Below are 21481 nucleotides of genomic sequence, written 5' to 3'. Positions count from 1 at the left end.
TTAGCCACATTAGCATTAGGAATAACAGCACTGATGAACATGTTTCCTTGCAGTGTGCGCCATCTAGTGAATTTTGAGCAATATAACATGAATGGATTTTTCCTAGCATAACAAATGGTCTACACTACTGCCATTACTGGTGTCAGTTTTTGAAACATCCTGCTGCACTCCTGTTAAATAAGCAGTAGCACTGCACAAAGATACAGGGATGGAAAGGTAAAGGTTAAAGACCGTACAGTTAAATAAAGTGTCTCTAAAAAAATTCGATTTAAGATGCTATCCAACCCTTAAGGCTCTTCGGTTGTTGTTCAGCACCAGACCTCTAACTTCATTAAACAACACTAAGGAGAGGTCACACTTTGATCCCCTCACTGAATAGAGTGGTTCTGAGTTCTGTCAGGGTTGTGTGGTAGGTGTAACCCACAAAATCAATAGCGTTAAAATCGAAAATTTCCAAAGGTATCTTAGGAGAGAGAGATGGCGAAACGAAGAGGGGGAGGGAGACAAAAAAAGAGAGAGACTGGGTGGGATGGAGAGAGGGAGGGAGGAAGTGAGAGAGAGGGATTGTTCACTAGTGGATAATTGGAAACAGGGAGGTTGGGACTGCAGTTCACATAGTGTTGAAACAATGTGTTCCCAGGGGCCATTTATCCAGATCGCTTGAGAGGTAGTAGACCTGTGTCACTGACTTAAAATCAATTTTCTGATAAAATTGCTTCAAGAACAAATTATCTCTCAGTCATGGCTTTTATGAGCTCTGTGTTCATGCTAGGACCACTAGAGGTCAGTGTGACCCTGACGTGTGCACATGAAGGGAGTGAAGATGTCATGTGCAGCCTGGATGGCTAGGAGGGGAGTTTGCAGCAGGCTTTATGGTCATGTCTGCAGAATGACTGCATGGTGCAAAGCTTTGGCTGTTTTCTTCTTCAAACAAAATCTTTTTTTTTTCTTTTGCTCTGACTCTATTTCTTTATCTGTTCCTTTTCTTGCATTTCAACCTGGGATGGGTTCAACCTGTTTATGCAATTTGCATAAGCTGGCTTCAGAAATCTGTGCTTACCCCTGTGTATTGCTCAGTCAGAGTGAGCTGGTTGTTCAAAAGGAATAGCTAATGACTCCATTACCCTCATTGACGCATGTCAGTCTATTTCAGGCTCAACGACTAACACTCTCATACATGGCCAAGTAAGAACTGATGATCTGTGGGCTGGATTGGCCATGCAACGTCAGCGTGCCACTTGGTTAGTCAGGAAAGTGTTTTTCAACAGGGCAGGGCACTCTATCCACAAGCCTATGAACCATCACGAAGTGTATATTCTTGCCTCGTGTCACCCTGCTGACAGCACTTCACCGATGGGGGTGGGGAGTGGGACATCAAACATGTGATCTGACCTGATGTGGCAGCAGTGGCATTTCTTCACCCCCATCCTCCACCACCTGTCTGCCCATAACAGGAGCCATTCTTCAGCCCTGTCTCCTTATTGATCCCCATTTGGCCAGGGTTCATTCTCCCCTCTCCGTTACTCGCCATCGGTTTCGGCAGTCTCAGTCCCTAAGCTCGTCCACTACTGACCCCTGCTCTCAGGATGAGAGGAGCCGTAATTGGAGGGGAACGAGGTTGAGAAGGAGGGGATTTGAAAGTCAAGCCATAGAAGGGGCGAGAGTGAGCGAGGAAGCGTGGAGATAAAAAGGCAGAGAAAGTGCAAGAGCGCGATTGGGCAGCTGGGTTGAGACAAATGGCATTAACTGGACTGAATGCTGAATGCAGGGGCAGGAAGGGCACTGCCAAGCACGGAGGCTTGTGGCCGGCTTTCACATGACTATGCCGGGACGCGAGAGAGTAATAGAATCCCAACGTGATGATGCTTGGGGAGTGGGGGAGTAAATTTAGCCACAGCCGCAGGCAGGCAGGCAGCTCCAGGGCTGGGGGGGATGTTCGCAGCTCTGGGGCCTTCTCTGGCTACCCCTATCTGGTCCTCTCTACCCTTCTGGAAGAGTCATGGAGGGCACTGCTGCAATCACAATATGAATCACCTCCTTTCCATACCTTAGCAGGCTTAATTGCCAAATGGTGAGATGTATCGCATTGCAATGTGATGGCAGCGGGGGTAGGGTGGGAGAGAAATCAGCCGCACTTTATTTCCAGGCTCTTTGAGGGGAGCATCTGTTGGCATTGGATTTCAAAAGCAATAGTGCATGTCATAAACTGATGTTCTATGATAAAATGTGTTCTTCATGATTGATATACAGATGTTTCTCTGATGTTAGTCATTAAGCCAGTTACGCTGCAATAAAGCATTTTTCTTGCCGGCAAACATGCAGCAGGATATGACGTCTCTCAATGTCAGTGGTTTTGTCCTTAAACACATCACACATTTCTCACACTTCAGAGTTCTGTCTGAGCCCTGCTGCCTCCCCGTACCCCCTATCCTGTCTCCTTATATATTAATACCACATCAGGTGAAGATCAAAAGAGGGTGTCATGACTTTGGTGTGCTTGTATCTAAGCCCATGCAAATCTGTTGTTGCGCACTTTGAAATGATTACGTTCTTTGGCAGTTGATTTTTTTTTTTTTGCCAGCAGTTTGTCATTGAAAAAGGCTTCACACGCTCTCTCTAATGTTATTATTGATAAAGGAAATATTTTTGATAGGTTTGATACTAACATGAAAAGGCAATGAATATGAAGCTACTGTTTTTTGTTTTTTTTGGAATTCTGTTTATAAAGTAGCTCACTTGTTCAGGTGTGACATCCCAAAATAAAAGCCTGTTGTCATTCCCTTTCTTTTATAAAGTGTTAGACCAGATTAAGATGTGCTTGTAAACATCACATCAGATTATCGCGGTGTTCATGTTTGTCTTCTAGCCATTCAGACGCTAGGGGAGTTAGACATATCATTTGTCTAACTCTTTTAAAGGAGTCAAAGCATGTAACTCACTGATGCCCTAAACTTAAAATAGAGCTCATAATTAGCTCAGAGGTTTGCTCCTCACCAGTTTGGTTTTTTTATGATAATTTATCGTCACGATTTAGAGTTTAATTACTTTGCTGAAGATCAAGTGGCAATGGATGCAATTTCCCTCAGTAATAGTTATCATCACATAAAGCTGGCATATAAACAATGAAACATTTATCATTTCTTGCTATTTATTCCAGGGAAAAAACAGTCTATAGAACATCTGCCCATGGTATTATCAAGTCCTTTGAGCAAGTACTTTTATGTTCATACTCTTATTAAGTTGAAACTGTTTTCATTTGTGGTCCATCATCCACTTGGTATTCTTTTTCTCTAACCATTGGCAGACTGTAATGCTTGTTGTTTATAATGGTTTATGGTATAGCTGTATTATCTCAGATCAGAGCTGCAGTCCTGAATAACAAAGACTGTCCATCTGTGCAGTTAGTCCAAAAGTATGGCACAAATGATGTAGCCATTCAAAGCAGATAGTACTTTGGCCATAAAAAATAATTTAGTGTTAACCAAATGTTCCCCACTTTTCTTAAACAGGATATAGACATTGAAACGGCTGGACTGAGGTTTAGATGAAACACTGCGTGTTGTGTGAGTGAATGGACTGTCAACAGCATGCCTTATTTATTTTCCTTTCCTTTTATTTGTCTTTGGCAGGGGTGAGTATTTTGCTCCTTGGCCTGTATCTTTATTTCAAATATTTCTGACAGCCCAGAACAATACCTTAGCGTGGCTGTTGGCAATCCAATTTTCATTTGAATATTGGCAAATTCCTGTTGGATCTAAGTGATTATGAATTTCCTTTAAGAAATAATGGTTAAGACAAAAAGTAAAAAGTAAGCCCTCCATCTGCATATTGTCATAATACATGGCCATGAGTGTTTTGCTTTTGTAGTGTTCTGTAATCCTGTTTTGTGATGAACAGATGATGCAACACCTGACACTTTTTGCTTCATCATATGTGGATTTAAGTATCCAGGTGGACTAAACATACCTCAAAATTCACAAGGAACACGTTTTGGCTAATGGTTGGTAAGAAAACAAATTGATGGGTTATATTACTGCTAATCTACAATATGTTCATTCACCAGTTTCCTGCTGTAATACACTTTTTGTAATTTGAGGGTAGAATAAGAGCAATGCAAATAACATTTCTCTTTATTTTGGCTTTTTTAATAATACAAAACAAAAAAAAGATTTATGCCTCAGGAAATAAATGTCACTTTTGCAATAAATCACATGCTGCCTTCCTCAGTATTTTGACACATTTTGCCAAAAATAAAGAATGAATTGAGTGAAAACAATGTATTATAGATTAAATAAATTCTGTTTAGTGACAGTCATATAGCAGGTAAAACCATCTTTGACAGAATAAGTCAGGGAGATTTAGTTTTGCAGAGAACAGAGGGTTTTCTTTGGTGTGTCCACAGTCTATGACACTATTCAAAGGTTCTGCATTAGTCATACTAACATGGACCATCAAACAAGTATAAAACTGTTTTTTCACCCTTATGCAAATGTTGTTAAGAACATACAGTACATACAAATGACACGGCTAAGGTGTAAACACACTGTTATTACGCATTTATGTCATTGATTTTCTGTTACCTCAGCCTTAGCAACCCAGAGTACTTTTCTTTACACAACTAGTTGAATCAGGGCTTTTAGCCTTTTTCCTAATGCTCATCAACACTGGTCTGTATTATTTAATGTTGAATCTTTTTTGCATCTTTTTATTAACAGTGGTTCAAACCCTGGATTTTAAGCTCTTCCATTCCTCCTCCATTTATTTGATGTGTTTTTAAACATACAGTAGGCTGTCTGCTGTGTCTTTCATGACTGATCAGCTCTCAGTACACAATGTGTTTACAATACAAGAACATCATCATAATATGTGTAAGATGGAAACATAACTCCATCCATACATCGTCAACCGCTTATCCTGCGTACAGGGTCGCGGGGGGGCTGGAGCCAATCCCAGCTGACATCGGGCGCAAGGCGGGGGTACACCCTGGACAGGTTGCCAGTCCATCGCAGGGAAACATAACTCCTAATCTTCAAATGTGTTGAAGCATATAATTGGAAATAGTACAAAACTATAGTGATTTCTGTTGATTTTTGCTTGTTCTTATCAGTGAAAACTTTAATTGGTGCACGTGACTTGTGCCACACTGGCAGGACCAGTTGCTTCCATGCAGATCTGAGTGATCCCACTAACTAAAGCCGTGATTGCATAGCTCATCATCAGCTGCCCTCTTTCGGCCTTTGTCCCTGCCATCACTACATAAGACTGGCCAATTCCTTTAGTAACTCGTTGTCTAGACCGACTCTTCTAGACTGTGGATTCTGGCCTGAACAGCACTTAAGCCACAGGTGTAGAAGGCTCTTTATTTAGACGTCTCCAGCTCTCTTCATTGTCTTGCCACTAAATCCAACTCGTCAGTGCCTGGGTGGTCAGTGATAGTCGGTCAGACTGCAGTACTAAATGGTCAGGATCTGACATTCGGGAACTGTCCTTAAGAGGTAGTGCAAAACAGGGGGCGGTAGTGAATTTAGCTAGCAAACAAATAGATCCAGACAAAAATAACTTAGTTTACAAGCTGAGAAATATTCTAGTTAATTAACAAGCAAACAAACGTATTGGATTTAAAGATTAGGCAAAGATGCCACAAAATCATAGCTAAATATTGATAGAGGGCATCAGTCTTTCACAAACATATTTGACATATCGGCGTAACCTCTGTTTGCTTTTTTGGCATAGTACTTGGTTCCATTACAGGAACGACTGATCAGCATCACAAACATGCTGAAACTGAAAGTAACCCCGCTAGCGTCTTAAATTTGTTGTTATTATCATCTAAAGCGTAAGCCTGTTTTACACAGGGATGAGGCTTCCCATGCAAACATCCCCCTTATTTTTCAGTTTGGTCCTCAATCTCTGCATGTGTGTCAGTGCCAGACAGTGAATTAATATGCATTAAAGCTAAGCACTCAGGTGTGGAAGAAGAGGGGTGCCTTGAGAAAGTGGGCCGTGAGTGATGAGGGATAGGACAGAGCCTGACACTTAGAGTCAGCCTTTATTCAGCGTGCACCGACTGTCATCATGCACCCACCACTTCTTTCATCTCTGTCACACACAGAATGCCATAACTCCGTTAGCAACACCCACAACAAATACAGGCCAGTTCTCCTTCAACAGACACACATGTTCTGTGTGTACCTTTCAATACAATTGCCCACCATCTGGGGCCACTATTGTGTGTCATTTTAATGGATATTTATAACAGGATATTTAACACAGTGGTTTATCATATGAGTTCTGTTCTAAATTCCCATTCAGGAGATCATCTTAATAGGTTTCTGGCCAGCCTCTGAGAAATTTCTTGTCTCCATAAATCTTTGCATTCATATATTTCTACTTCTTAATAGCTCCAACAGGTATTTGCAGGATACAAGACTGACTGATGAAGGTGACACTTGGCTTAACAATGAATCTTCCCAATAAAAAAAACAGACCTCCTGTGCCCTTGGTCACTGTGTGTGTGTGTGTGTGTGAGGGGTTGTATGTGTGGGTGAGACTAAGGATAGAGCATGTCATATGTTGTACAGATTTTTGAGCCCCTTGAGGCAAATGTGTGATTTATAAAATGTGACTTGACACATGTACACAAACATGCACATCTGGAGAAATAATAATCACCCCAGTCACTGTTATACAGCACAGTTACTACACCACAATGTGTCTAGATCCCCCTCACGAACCCCTGTGGAGCTCAGAGAGACATTTTGGTCACCAGGACACCCAAAGGACAAACAGTGGCCAGGTGCCAAGGAGACAGCAAGGCGCCTAATTCATCACTACCCCTTGCTGAGCGACAGACTGGAATGACACTCCCACATAGTGTGCCGTACCCATGCCTTCTCTCTTCCTCTGTCTCTCCATCTCTCTCTCTCTCATTACATGGAATAGCTTGGAGAAGGCTAACATGGCAATATCATAATTAGCGGGGCACATTAAAATTGGAACCATGAAGCGTGTCATTAGAAATCCTCTGCTGCAAGCCACCTCTGTCTTTTCAGACTCCCACATGCAAAAACTAGAAGTGCCTCTCTGTGGATTTATCATTGAATCACTGCAATCCCCTATCTGTTTTTTTTTTCTAGCTTGCTTTTTCTCTGTCACTCCTGTCCTCCTTTTGCAGGGAGGTGAACAGGCAGCAGGACTGACTTGGGCCCATCAGCCACTCTGTCAATCCTCAAGGGGTGATCAAAGCCACAGGGGAGCGCCTGTCCCATTCGCAACATGATTTAGCCATAAGAGGGAGAGGATCCAGACATGTCAGTGCACTGGTAAAAAAAACCGCAGAGATGGGAGCGTTAAGAAAGAGGGCTTGAAATGTGTCGTCTCTGGGCAATTGTCTTATCCTGTTATTCCTGCGAATGGACAGTAAAAAGATGAAGGCAGAGCAAAAAAGAGAGAGTGCAAAACAGGTTGAGTGGACGTGCCTGAGAACTGGGTCCGTCAGAGAGCAGCTGCGAAAGTAGGTGAATCTCTCTCTCTTGCTCTCTGGCTGCCTGCTCAACATCAAATGAGCTCTCAATCACCTGCCCTTACATGCAGGACTCTCCAATTTGCTGTTATCTACCAAGCTTACTGCAGTGAATCCCCCTCTTATCCTCTTGTATCTCTTTCCCCTCCATCTTGTCCAATGACTCACAGTGTATACTGTATATCTATATAATTCTTTTTTTTTTTTTTTTCAATTTCCAATTTTGAAGTGCACCATCAGACCGCCCATGTATCCATCCAGCAGTGGCTCCAGTATTAATGTCCCTGCCAAGACACGCTTCCTCAAGCCATATCTCATTTCAGCCCTTATCAACTGCAGACCTAAATAATGTCGGGATCTTTTGAGAATCTTGAGAGAGACAAACAAATGGCAGAAAGCTGATGTTTCATGTGCGTCTGCAATTTATCATGCAGAAGTTGTCCCTTTTTTATACACACACGAGGCAACAAATAACAATGCCATTTCCCATCTGTCTTGCAACACATTCTGACTCCAGATTCTCTCATTTACTATAGCCTGCTGGTGCCTTGTGAATTTAGAAGAAGTCCAGTCGACTATTTGTAAGGCAAGTCTGCCAGACCCATGGTAGTCCCTGTGGAGCATTCAGTGGATGTGACTGTGTCTTTGTTTATTTTGAGAGGGCAGACTTAAGATGTCTGACCAGACCAGTTAAAACCCTCTAGAGCTGGCTCTGTTGCACAGTGCAACCCATAACATGTCAAAGGTCACATATACTTTTCCCTTTTTTAGACTGCCAATACACTCTTCTGTTTTTTTTCCCTTTGCTTCACTGCCACTTGCCATCAATTTCCTCTCTTAAGTCTCTCTGTGAGTCCATTTCTCACCTTACATCCTCCTGTGCTTTGTGCTGTTTTTACATCAATTTTCACACTTTTTTCCATCTCTCTCTTAAAATTCCTCCCTCTTAAGTCCTTCACTCTTGTCTGCATGCACTTCATCTTTCCTCTCACATTCTCCCTTGTCTGCTGACACAGTGCCGAGCGGATGCCTGACACCTGGGGTTGGCAACGTTTTCTTTCCCGCTTAGCATGGCCTGGAGAATGAAGGGGAGAGGGAAGGGGAAGGCGAGGGCGAACCTCGTGCCCCTGCCTCAGCTGTGAAGGACCAGTGGGGATTTGTTGAGATCTAAACACCTGCAGGGGGCTTAAGAACATTGCCAAGATGTTCAGAGACACACCGATATTCATCAATATGGAAGCCGGCACGGTCACACATTGGGATTCCTCTGCGTCTGTGAACATGTGCAGGACATGCTCACACAAAAAAAAGCAGAATAAAAGGTCATCAATGATATGAAAACATATACATGCTTTGTATTTCTTCGGGCTATAAACATTTGCTGTCAGTAGAGAGAGTGTGAAGGACATTAACCCCTTTCTGCAGTGCCCCCCTGGCGTTTGGACATATTCGTCCACACACCACAACCATTTGATTACATGTGAAAAGAGTTGCTCATTAACCAAAACTAACTTATAAGCTACAAATATGTGAAATTAGAAGTTTATAAGTGCCACTCCATTTGTACTTAGCGAAAGGATCACCCATGCCTTTTAAAGGCATTTAAAAAACTCTTTAAACATTTTCTTTCACTACCAACAAGTGTTTATGACATGGGCGTTTCGCGATTTCGATTCTAAATTGAGAATTAATTGAAATGACCATTTTAATTAGACCTTCAAAATCAAACGCTGGTTCGGTGATTATCCCAGAATTTCTTTGCTCTCAACCCCACCTACTTGCGGGAATCTGGCGTGCGTCAAAAGAAAGAAAAAAAATTACACAGTGTAGCTTATCAGTAGTCTGCAGCTGCACTTTTCGAGACACCATGGCCACTGCTAGAGTCGGAGATGATGGAGAAACAACAGAACTGGAAAATCCTCCTGCTTGCTTGAAGTTACTGGTGCGGCAGAAATTCTTATCCTGGTGGCTTTTTGCAGGTGAGGAAACTGAAGCTGCTGTTGTACGTAAAGTACCCCTGTGTCAAACTAGTGACTCTTTTTGTTTTTGTGTTTAGCCGTTTGTTTCCAATTGTTCGTGAAATAAGTAAGTGTTATTACATTTAAATAATTTTTTTTAATTTGACCTTAGTGTGGTTCCCCCAAGAAATATAGCAATTATATTACAGTTGATAACATTTTAAAGATGAAAATGTAAATGACAGTTGCCAAGGCCTAAAACCAAGGATCATTACAATTCAAGACTCGACAGTCTAGGGCATAGCCGTCAGCGCAAAAAAAATATTTTTAATCTAATACAATGGAATGGTGACCTTTTATAAAATGGAATCGTAGACTTTGAGAATCGTGACACCCCTATCATAGCAACACGATTAAACAGCTTCACATAACCCAACTGAAAAGTTTTCCTTCAAACGCTAGTGTAATTTGATCAGCACCCCCCCGGTCCATGTCAAGTTTTTTCAACATCAACACCACTGTTAATTTACTTGAGCTTTGCTTATGTAATACAGACACATACACAGATATATTATCCAGATACAGCACTGGATCCATAGTGCCCCCTCCTCTCCTGAATCTGCCTTGGTACTTTGCCACCATTCCTCTTCTCTCATCATTAACCATCTGATCAACCATCAATTTCTTGACATGTGACGCCAAGGCAATAGGTCTAATTATTGCTTCCTTCTGGGATTCCATAATATAATCAACAACTTATTCAGTCCCCCATACATTTACAATGTACAGTGTAACATATATTTCCCTTGTGCAGTCTTCCCTTCTTTGGCCAGTGCCTTCTTTAATTTTCTCTTGCTAAATGGGACATTTTGCTATTCTTCTTAGTGCGACCATGTATTTCGGATTTAGTTGTCTCTTTGGTTTTTCTTCGCTCCTCAGACAAAATATTGGAACTGTATACTGGATACAAAAGTATTCTCAATTAACTCAACCTTTTCCTTATTGGATACTGCTATTTCAATATAATTACTCCAAACAGGGTAATTCCATGGTGTTCCCAACTGAGTCGCAGTACTTTCTCTAGTAAGTCTGATTGTCTTTCTTACTGCTGAGCTTGTTTGTACATGATCATATGCTAGAAATGATGTGTTCTTCTCACTAGTTAAAATGCTTTACTTTTATTTCTTACTGCTACCTTATTTATCATGCCAACATGGCACCACTTTCCCTTATTTTTTCTAGGAATGGACTCTAATTCAGCCAATATTATACCTTGTCTTATTTTATTATTATTATTTATTTACAATGATTATGTCTATTATAATCAATCATAATCTCCCACCTCTGTCTTCTATCACCGGTGATGTAGAGATATTCACTTTTGCACAAGACTGGATCACTTTCACTCCCTTTGGTTCCTTCTTTCTACACCTTCCAATCACATATTAGTGCAATATTATTGGACACTAGCGTAAGATCAAGCACAGATTCCTTTCCGGTATTAACATGTATGCTTATTTTATTTCCATTGTTTAAGCACATTAAATTATTTTTATCTAATAAATCTTGGATCACCTGTCCATTATTATCTGTTCTCTCACTCCCTCATAATGTGTTATGTGCTTTAAAATCCTCGCAACATCAATCCATCTATCCATCCATCGTCAACCGCTTATCCTGCAAACAGGGTCGCAGGATCCTCACAATATATACAACATTATTTTTTTTCTGTCCTATTTCCTCAAACTTCTTTAATTCTAATTCCTTTTACATGGGTTGTGGTAATTTATGACTACTGGCTTTTCCTTTTCACCCGTTCCATTATCACATACTCTAGTTCATTTCCTACACTTATAGCACTCTGTAGGGACTCAGCCTCCTCCTCCATCTTTCATATCTTGCCTCTCCAGCCACATGTCCATGCAAAAAAAACCAACAACCCAGGACTGTGTAAATACACATAGTATCTGGTTTCTCTATTCCGCAACATTGAACATCTTGAAATCTTGTCCATTTACAGACAGGCTTCTCATATTCCACTGAAGAATTTTAATTATTTGTACTACAAACCCATACATGCTGTTTCTTGATTTAATAGTATGCTGAGCTCATCCCTTACTTCTACCCATTTCAAACAGATCACGTCCAAGTGTTGCACTGCTGCTTTAATCAGAATTCTTCTTTCATTTTTAAATTTTATTTCAGATGTTGCATTTAATGAAGTTAATTTGTTAACTTAGGTTCGGGAGTGGGGCCCTTTCTCTTCATCTATTCATCCCTACACACATCTGCTCATCTTCTGTTCCCTCCATCCTCTCTTCCCTCATCCCTTCATCCCCCATCCCTGCTCCCTTCATCCCTTCATTTCGTCCTGTTCAATCAGGGCACAGCTCTCTCATGTCTCATCTAGGTACCGTCTGGGGGGGCTTGAAATAAGCTCGGGTGAAAACACTTCCGAGACGGAACCCCCACACTGAGTCTCTATGCCCGGTCTCCTGTACACCCTCTCAGACCAGCCTATCAGACGACATCCTTCTTGCACCACCACCCTTGCCCTCTACATGCATTAATCCATCCTCTATAATCCATGCATTCCATATTCGCATGTACCTCTAAATCACACATTGTTGTTGCGTGGTCATTGCTAGTGAATTACCCCTGCTACCACCAGTTTCTTTTTCTCCATCGATACATTTCTGTGATCGTGCTGCTTTTTTGCTGAAATTTTGTTTTAAAGACACTTTTCCCCCGATTAATCTGTTTGTTTTTTTTCTGTCCTGCCCCTGCATAAGAAACTTTTCCTTCACTTTTATCTGTTTCCCCTTCACCGCTCACCTCACCACTTCGCAGCCCCAATAAGCAACACTGTGATTACCTCCACAGTTACAATACTTTGGTATCACACCCTCTCCACACATGTTCCCCACCACACCTAGCACATCGTCTCTTTCCTTTGCATACCTTAGCCACATGTCCAACTTCCTGGTAATTGAAACACCTCACTCTCGGTTCCACCTGAGCTAGCTGCGTCATATTTCTTTTCTCTTGAGGCTACTCGACTTCATGGATCTACTCCCTCTTACTACCTCTTCCCACTCTCTCTCCCTCCTCTCATCACTACAGTTTCCCCCTTCCTCACTCACCTCCATGCTATTGCTGTCAACATCTGTCTTCCTCCCTGCCATCCTGTCAGAGTTTGTAAGGAACTGTGTAAGAGCATTAGACCTATACAGGCCGTCAGTCGAAATCCCTACCCAATGTTCCCCACAATATCCCATCCTACAACTATCAATTCCAAGTTCCGAGTCCAAAAACCAGCACAGCAACACACAGCTATTAAAACCTTCCGCAACAATGACCAGGTGTGACAACCTACCTTGGATGACTGTGAATCTTCACAGACAGCCTACTTTAACTTATTTTCTAGCTCAGTGGTTCTCAAACTTTTTCACATCAAGGACCCTTAATTGGACACAAATAAGACCATGGAACCCTGTTTGACTTTGTCCCACGGTCCTTAATCCCAATCTGACAAATCTGAATTTTTGCTTTTGGATGATATATTTATTACAGAAAGTGCATGAAACCCTTAACCACAGTAGCCATACCTTCTGTCATTGTGTTACTTAGAATTGTGTGAAAATAATATATTCCCCTTCTTGCTGGGGTCCCCCTGGAACCTCCTCAAGGATCCCTGGGGGTCCCGGACCCCACTTTGAGAACCACTGTTCTAGCTTTTTGTTCTCCAAAAAACAAGGCAAAGCCTGTCTTGGGCGGAACCATTGGAGGAGATTTTTAGGAGTGAATGTGATGGAGAAAGCTAGGAGGCTTTGATAACAGGAGCATTGACTCTTTTGACGTGTTTGTGGAGGGCAAAGCTGTCCTCGACATGTAAATAATATTTTTTTGTCTTTATTTCACAACCTCTCTGTGTTTACAGTTGGAATAAAGGATAAATTAATTCATATTGTTGTTGGATACGTTTCATACAATGGAAATTGAAATTCCCTCATGTTGTGGTTCTTAATATTTTAAATATGCATCTGTTTTAAAAATGGTTTTGGGATACAGACACAATTCAAGACACCTATGCTGCTGCTTACTAATTTCCCAGTAAAATGCAAGTACTTTTACACATCTAGCTAAATGTAAAGAGTTTTATAATTAATGTCTCAGGAGGTGCACTGTAAAACAAAATTATTGAAATGCAGTATTTGTTTCTTTTTGAAATGGCCTATTTAATGCCCTATATTTTCATTGAGATAAATAAATAAATTTTTCTATTTATGCTCATGTATTTAATGGTAAAAGTGCCATGATTCTGTGATGTTTACATGAGAAGTTATTAAGCATTAAATAGAGAAATAGGCCTAAAAAAGCTACTGTTTATTTGGAACACAAGGATTTCATCTGCATAATGATGGATCTACACTCAGCAATGTGGGCATAAAAAATTATCAATATGAGTTGTCTTCTCTCAACACTTTGTCTGCCCTGTAGTACCACTGTGAAACTGTGAGACAGCTCTTTTTATATCTACTCTGTGTGAATAATCCCCTCTCAAGATGTATGGAGCTATAAGAAGTGGAAATTGCTGGATTTCTTTAGTCTGCTACATCTGTGTTTGACAGTCTGTAGTGGGGTTTTGTTCTCTGCACTGCAGAGGGATAGGAGTGTATGACAGCCATTTGTGCTAATTATGTTTTCCAAGCACATATTTCATCTGCTGCTCATTGTTCCCTGTCCGCACTTATCATACTCCCCTCCTCCCTGTTCATTCGGCCCCCGCTTCAATTCTCTAAGACTGCACCACCAGCTTCTCTATTACCTTAATTTAAAACTCGGGGAGAGAAATGAAATAATAGAGGTTTTATCAGCTATAAATCCAGTACGGCATTACTTGGAGCAGACGGACGCTCTGGAAATTAGCATGACGGATATGAGCCACTAATAACCACATCTCGTGTCAGACTGATGTTTTTCTTGTCGTTCATCTGTTTTCCACTTACTCTTGCCCTGTCAGGGAAGTAAGGACACATGGTTTGAGACTATGTATGTCAAGCAGAGGAAGACCAACAACAGTGAATTGCATGAAAACAGTTTATGCATTTAAGGAAAAAAATCAACAAGTGAATAGGCTCATTCGAAAGTAAAAAGTGTCCTGTCTGAGGCAAATGAAATTGATCATACCTCAACTGTCTCAGGTTATTTGGAATCTCAGGCAGCCTTTGAAGTCCTGAATAGAAGACTGTGAACTTTGCCAACTGGTGATGATGTGCCTTTGACAATGATGACATGGATTTTGTTAGGTCATGGGTGATGACAGCTCACCCCTATTGCAGTAGAGCACTTGTTCATTCCCCCACCCCCTGTGCGCAGTGGTCTGGTGAGTGTGTTTCCAAAGTTGTGTGTGCGTCTTGGTTGATGGGAGCACAGCTGCACCTTTCCTTGGCATTAGTGCGTCCTAACAGATGCTGTAGCATGTCTGTGTGCATTTCGGGGAGACAGAGGAATTCTGGCAAAGTGGACACTGCAGATGCCTCTGATTGCACGCTGGATCAGGAAGGAAATTCCTCTAGGACGAGGACAGAGGATCAGCGGCTAGAGCCTGCTTGGCCAATTTGGCATGGCTTCTGCGGTGAACACAGGCAAACCATATCCACATGGGCAACCTAGGTACACACACACACACACACACACACACACACACACACACACACATCAGGGACATCAGGTTTGGATCCAGTCCAAACCTCTGGTGATGAGTGTCCATGATGGGCGTTGTTTATCTACTTGCTGAGGTGATAATCTGCTCTCATGACTCCCCTGAGACTCTAAACCTTCTCTTGTGCATTAGAGTCACAGTTGGCCAGGGCCCCAGGGGATAGTGGTATGGGGTTTTTGCAAAGTGTAAAACAGAGATTAGTTGTTGAAGCAGAGCCTCAGGGAAGGTTGAGGACCTTGGGATTTGTCCAGCGTTCAGGGGATCTGCAGCCCTCAATCTCTAGATGCAGTTGGGTGTGAGGATCAATAGGACCTGCAAGGAATCTTCTTGGCATTTGTCATATAAATTGCAGAAGTGTTTTGACCCTCAGGTCGTCATCAGTGCAAGTAAACTAGAGTAGTCCAAATGTTTATCCTTTTGCAAAGATTAGGTGCCTTAGCTGCAGGGGAACATGGAACGGACAACCAGTGATGCAATTGCTGGATAGGACTACAGGCTGGGGACTGGATGTTGGGTTTATTATAGCACTGGATGTTCATTGCTTCACAGTTGGCATTAAATATGTGAAAATAAAAGCAAAGTCTCAGCCATGCCAGCTAACATTGCGTAGGATGAATTGACATTTGACACTTAAAACCTGTCATTGCGTTGAGATAAAGACAGAGCTGTTGACATGCTAACATGGATGAATGGTTAAGTCATTGTCAGTCTTGCAACTGCCACCCCAACACACACACACACACACACCTTATTAAAGAGTGTAATGCCTATTGATAGGAGTTTTTCCTCTTTCACTTGTCATAACTCTGGGGGTTTTTTTGTGCTTCATTGTGGTGGATATTTTGCATTTATTTTGCATTCTGCATCCCTCCTCGGAGTCCATCTGTTTATTTACCTCCCACTCATAAACTTATCTCAGACACGGAGACCATGGAAAATTAAGAAAAGAGAGAATGGAAACTGCCTGAAAATGAAAATATTTATATTTTCAAGTTGTCTTTATTGTATTACCTGCCTCCCTTGTAGTTTCCAGCACAAGACGTCAACCCTGAGATATGCAGGGGCTAAATTTGTATGGTGTACCTAATATTTTGTTCGTCGCTTAAAGGTGGAGACACAACAAAACCTCAAACTACAGCATCAGCATCTTCTCTGATGTTGTCTCAACACAAATGTACAATTGTATGCTTCAGAAGGCAATATTGTTGCAGGGCAGTTTAATTGGGCTGCATTGGCTGTAAAAAATAAATAAATAAATAAAATGGAGAATGGAAAGCATTTAGCACTTAAGCAGCTCTTTCCGTCTTGATGACAAAGCACAACCTTGCTGCAGGGTGTACATGCCAGTTTTAGTGTTCAGAGATTTGTTTTCCTTTCTTTGCTCAATGAGAGGCTAATCGTCGATAATCACAACAAGGCCGCCTGGGGGCCTTTATACAGTATCTCCCTCTTCTTCTAACGTTGTTCTCACTGTGCCACATGTTTCCCAGTGAGATAGCCATCTGTTCCACGGGCGCTGCATATTCAGCTTGAAACCTAAACTTAAAGACAGTTTTGAAAGGCATGTGTTCTCCTATAAACAAAAGGTTATTGTTTTCTTACAAGGGCAACTGTTAACACATAAAGCTGTGAAATGTTTTGAACCAATTTTTTAAAGCCAGTTAACCATAAAAGTCTCTGTTCAATTAAGTTTTATTCCCTGTCCTTGTTTGTCTTTTTGTGGGAGCCTTGCTAGACAAGGAGTTTTTAATTGGCTCATTTTAATTTAAATCTGGCTCCTGTGGCCCCATCCATCTCCAGTTCCTCACTGTTTGCCCACATAAATTCTGCTATGCACACACACACACACACACACACACACACACACACACACACACACTTCACATACAGAAAAGACCGACCTAATTAATATTACTCTGATCAGCTATATTATAAATGTTGGTCCATACTTCATATAAGCTCAATTTGTGGCCTATCCCGCAACCATTTCTTTGAAGCTTGAGTAGTATAGTAGCGGAGCCGTGGTGGTGATTTGCCCATCCATGGCATTGTGTGTTCAACTGCAAGGCTTTCACAGATAAGTGATACTGCGTGAGTTGACAGTCGGGCTGATGAGATGGAGCAGAGCTGTCATAACTCTTCCCCACCAGCACACAATGAGCCTTGGCCCACAGCTGACCCCTGAACCCAATCCAACAGCGACTGCATATGTGTGCGGTGTGCGCATGTGTGTCCCTTCTCAGTGATGTAGGAAACACCACAATACACAAGGAATCAAAGAAGAGAGGCAGTTATTGTCATCTAAATTGTCTATTAAAGAAGAGCTGATAAGTTGTGACTCAAGGTAAAATAATGAACTGTTGAAGCCGATGATTGCTTCCTTCATATGTGAAAAAATGCAATGGAGAGAGAATGGAAATTTGAAGATGCACCAGCGAGCTAAATTGAAACAAGCCCATTATGACAATCACCTTGACAGCCCAAACTCTATTTCCTCTCTGTTCTGTTTCCAATTGAAGATATGCTCTGTACTGTATCTATGCTGACAGCTTTTTTCACTCTCCATGTAGAAAGTGATTGCATGGTTAAAGCTGTCCATTACATTCTGTCCTGCCTCTTATAATTCAGCATCTGCAGGAACCTCCAGGCGTGTGTCTCATCACTCAGCAATGCCACACAGTTTGGCTCACTGCCAGAACCTACTGTAGTGCATCCGCAGCCCCCGCAATTTAACTTCCACACACATCAGACTGCAATCAAAGCTTAGCCAAGCCGCCCACTGTCTTGAATTACACAGCAATTCACTCTGATAAGTACCTGCACCTTAGTCATGCAGATTTCTGATGGAAGCTGTGTGGTTCCCATACAGGGCTGGGAGTACAGTAGAGTAAAATTACAGTATAAAGCTAAGCTGTCTACTTCAACCCAAGATCCCCCTGTTTTCCATTTTTCATTTTCACATCCCCGTGGTGCCAGAAGAACAGTGTGTGCGTGTGCGCTCGTTGCATTACCGCACATGTTTGCTCAAGCATCCACGCCGGTTGTACGCTCCATGGAAGGGGATCTGTTTTGGCTCCTTTCCAGCATTCCTTGGCAGAGGCGTCATGCCCCTCATGCCCCATCGTACTGTGAGCGATGGCGTGAAGAGGCCAAACTGGGTGAGACCGAGGCACGACGGCAATGTAAAGAGACGAGGGACTGAGAGTCCGATCTTACCAATGCAGCTGTCGAGGATTTGGGAAGTGAAGTTTTCTCCCCTTCAGCGCTGTAGAGCAGCATTAAGCCAGGACAGCACTTACTGTGTAAAGTTTTTGGCCAAAGGAGAGGGTACAGGGAGGGAACGATGGAGGATAAAGATTAATCTGAACAGACAGATATGGAGGGACAGCTGTTGGGTACAAACGTCCTATGGAGGAAAAGAGGGGAGGCAGGGAGGGAGACAGAAAGAAGGGGAAGGAGGGGAAAGGTAGGCAGAGTCATTTATTAGATGATGGTCTTTTGGATTACCCCTAGAGGCTGTGTTAACACAGCAGAGTCAGCAGTATGGCAACTGCTGTACACGGTAGATTTCTTACACCCACCTTCACAAACGGATATGCACATGCAGGGGGCTGCGAGGCAATGGTGCGGCGTGTACTTGAATCTCAAGACGTAGCCAATGAACAATGAATAGCCTGTCAACTCTGTAAACGAAGGAGTGATACCTTAATTTTACCCGGATGTGCTCCGTTCCACGTCCTGTCATTTCAATTTCGCTGTCCCCTACCCAAACTGCACATGGAACAGAGATTGAATGTAGTGTCTCAATTTCTGCGTTTGTGCAAGAAAAGCAGATTGAGTGTGGAATGGATGCAGCACTTTCTGCCGCATGTTGTTCATAATCCTTACAGGGTGTTAAACCTAGGATGGCATGATTCATGGAGGCACAGGAAAGCTCACAAAAAAAGCCAAAACAGCTTGCTTCACACTCATTTCAGTAAATAGACTTTTGGCATCCCTTCCGAAAGAATTACTGGAATCAGTCCAATCAGATGAGTCTGCACCATAGGCCCCAGTGGTACAGTCAGCCAATTGTTGTCCATTTTTATGGCCAAATGATCTCTTTTAATAACTACCTCTTACACTAACATTTCATCTTGAACATTGTTATCATTCAGACCCTTTGTACACAATACGTTTTACTTTCTATGCTTGTCTGGGAGAGCTGCATTTTGGGAACACTTGTCCTCCTCAGTAAGAGGAAAGCCAGCGATTGTCAGCTGACTTGCCGATGTGTGCCAGCGCTGGCCGACACCGCCTCATTCACAGCTGTGTGAGCTCTGTATACGCCACAGCTGCAGGGCTCCACTCTTTCCCTTGAGACAAATGATACCCCATTACCACAAACAGCACAGCTTCGGCTTTTCAACGCTTCTCCCCCCTGTTTCTTATTAAAACAAGGTTATTTGTTTTCATGGTTACATTCATTGCAAGGTCGCACATTGTACTTCCAGTCTGTAAAAAAAAAAACTGATACTTTGAGGGTGAGAAGTGTTCCCCTGAGTTTAAAACTCAATTTCTTTAGATTCTTGATTTGTCTCAGCCTCGAGAACAGATGACTGTGTGTGTTGGAATGCCAAGGTCAGCCGGCTTCTCTTGTCAGATCTTGAGTTATTGTGTTTGAATGCTAACAGGCAAACACCCGCAAAGCTGTGAGACTCTGTGTCCAGAGTATAAAACCGAATGTCATGTATATCTCTCTCAACAACAGTAGCTATCATCATGGCTGCTGCATGAACTCACGGAGGAACACATCTGAGCACTTGATGATCCACACGCTGTATACAGACACCAACCGGGTAAAGGGCCACAGATGGTAAATATAGCTCATAGGGAGTGAGTGATCACATCTCAAGCCAAATTACATTCTGCTTATAGCTATAGGAGCATCACTAACTCCGCTGTTTGATGCGTGATGACCAGAAACCAACATCTATCTCCTGAGCGTGACTTACTGTGGGAATGTTGTTCCAACTTTTTGCTAAATGAATGCTGACAGCCATCTTGTTTTTTTCCATGGCCACTGTTTAGAGTTGGCTGTCCGGTTGGCTGTCCGCAGTCCCCCAGGGAACAGGAAGGAGGCAAGCTCCTAATGATGTAACGTAATTATATTTGTCTTGTTACACAGTACGTCAATGGTGCCCTAATTAATTCTGCCTGTTAATGGGAGGAACACACAGTCTTGTTTTTGCCTGATGTGTCACTCTTTGGTTTGTTCTGTGCAGCGGTTGGCGGCTCTCGCTCTATTGATCACTCAATTTTTTTTTTCTCTTCCTCTTGTTATCTCTCTGTTTCCCATGTATCAGTGCTCACCTTCTACCACACTAACACACAAGCATTATGCTCATTCTCCTCTCTCACTAATTTCCTTCATTCTGTTCCTCTCTCCTCTTGTGCCTGTCCACCCAGCCACACAGTTCTTTTCACTGACCTTAGGTCTTTTGACATTGTATCTTTTGATAGAAGTTGAAAACCCTGAAGTCAATTCATTCCATCTTGCCCTTGTCTTTAATCCTTTATATGATAAATGAGTTTAAATGAAAAGATGTCCTGAAAGGGGGAGGGGGGTATAGAGTAAGACAATTCTGACTGACATAGTAACGTTCACACCTGACTGATAGGATACAGTGTGTGCACTCATTGCTCCTTATCAATCAAGTTTAGAAGACTCCGACATTGTGCTTGAATGGACAGTGACTTTGCAATGTCCCCCAGCCAAAACTGTCTTCTGCGTATGTATGAACATTTCAGCTCTTCTCAAATCTCAGAAAGATTAACCTTCATTAGACTGTGGTGGAAATTGAAGACAACCGATACGATCACTATCCTTGTAGAGAACGTGACATTGCCGTACAGAAATAGTCCGCTTGGCACTGACTGTGGCCATTGTCCTTCAGTGAGCTTATGCAACAGCATCTACAAGACATAGAGGGAAACTTTAGCCAACATTCCTCACAATAAAATGGAAATGAAAGCAGTGGCTTTGCCCTCGTAAGTCATCCTAGGGGGAGAAAAGTGACCCCTCTTGTATGAGATTGAGGCACTAAATCAGCCTGCAGGCACGTTCTGCTCTTCTCATCTGAAGGTGCTCCTGGTGAACCATAATTCATGCTGCAGAGCAAGTGCAGCGTTTTGATGTTCTGTGTACTATGCCTTGGCTGCAGCTCTTCATGCCCATGTGTTTTTTGTGTGCGTGTGTGTGTGTGTGTGTGTGTGTGTGTGTTTGTGTTTGATCTC

General features: G+C 42.3%; 1 protein-coding gene across 4 annotated transcripts in view; it reads left to right on the top strand.

Moving 5' to 3' along the window:
- tspan9a (tetraspanin 9a) overlaps window positions 1-21481 on the top strand; it is a 177794-nt gene that overhangs the window by 23394 nt on the left and 132919 nt on the right. The window lies entirely within an intron of this gene.

Source organism: Micropterus salmoides, unplaced genomic scaffold, assembly GCF_014851395.1.
Source record: "Micropterus salmoides isolate LMB-PRFRI ecotype aquatic unplaced genomic scaffold, ASM1485139v1 Ms_hic_scaffold_8, whole genome shotgun sequence".
Classification (NCBI taxonomy): domain Eukaryota; kingdom Metazoa; phylum Chordata; class Actinopteri; order Centrarchiformes; family Centrarchidae; genus Micropterus; species Micropterus salmoides.
Note: the sequence above shows the minus strand (reverse complement) of the source record. Positions and strands in the feature narration are given on the sequence as shown.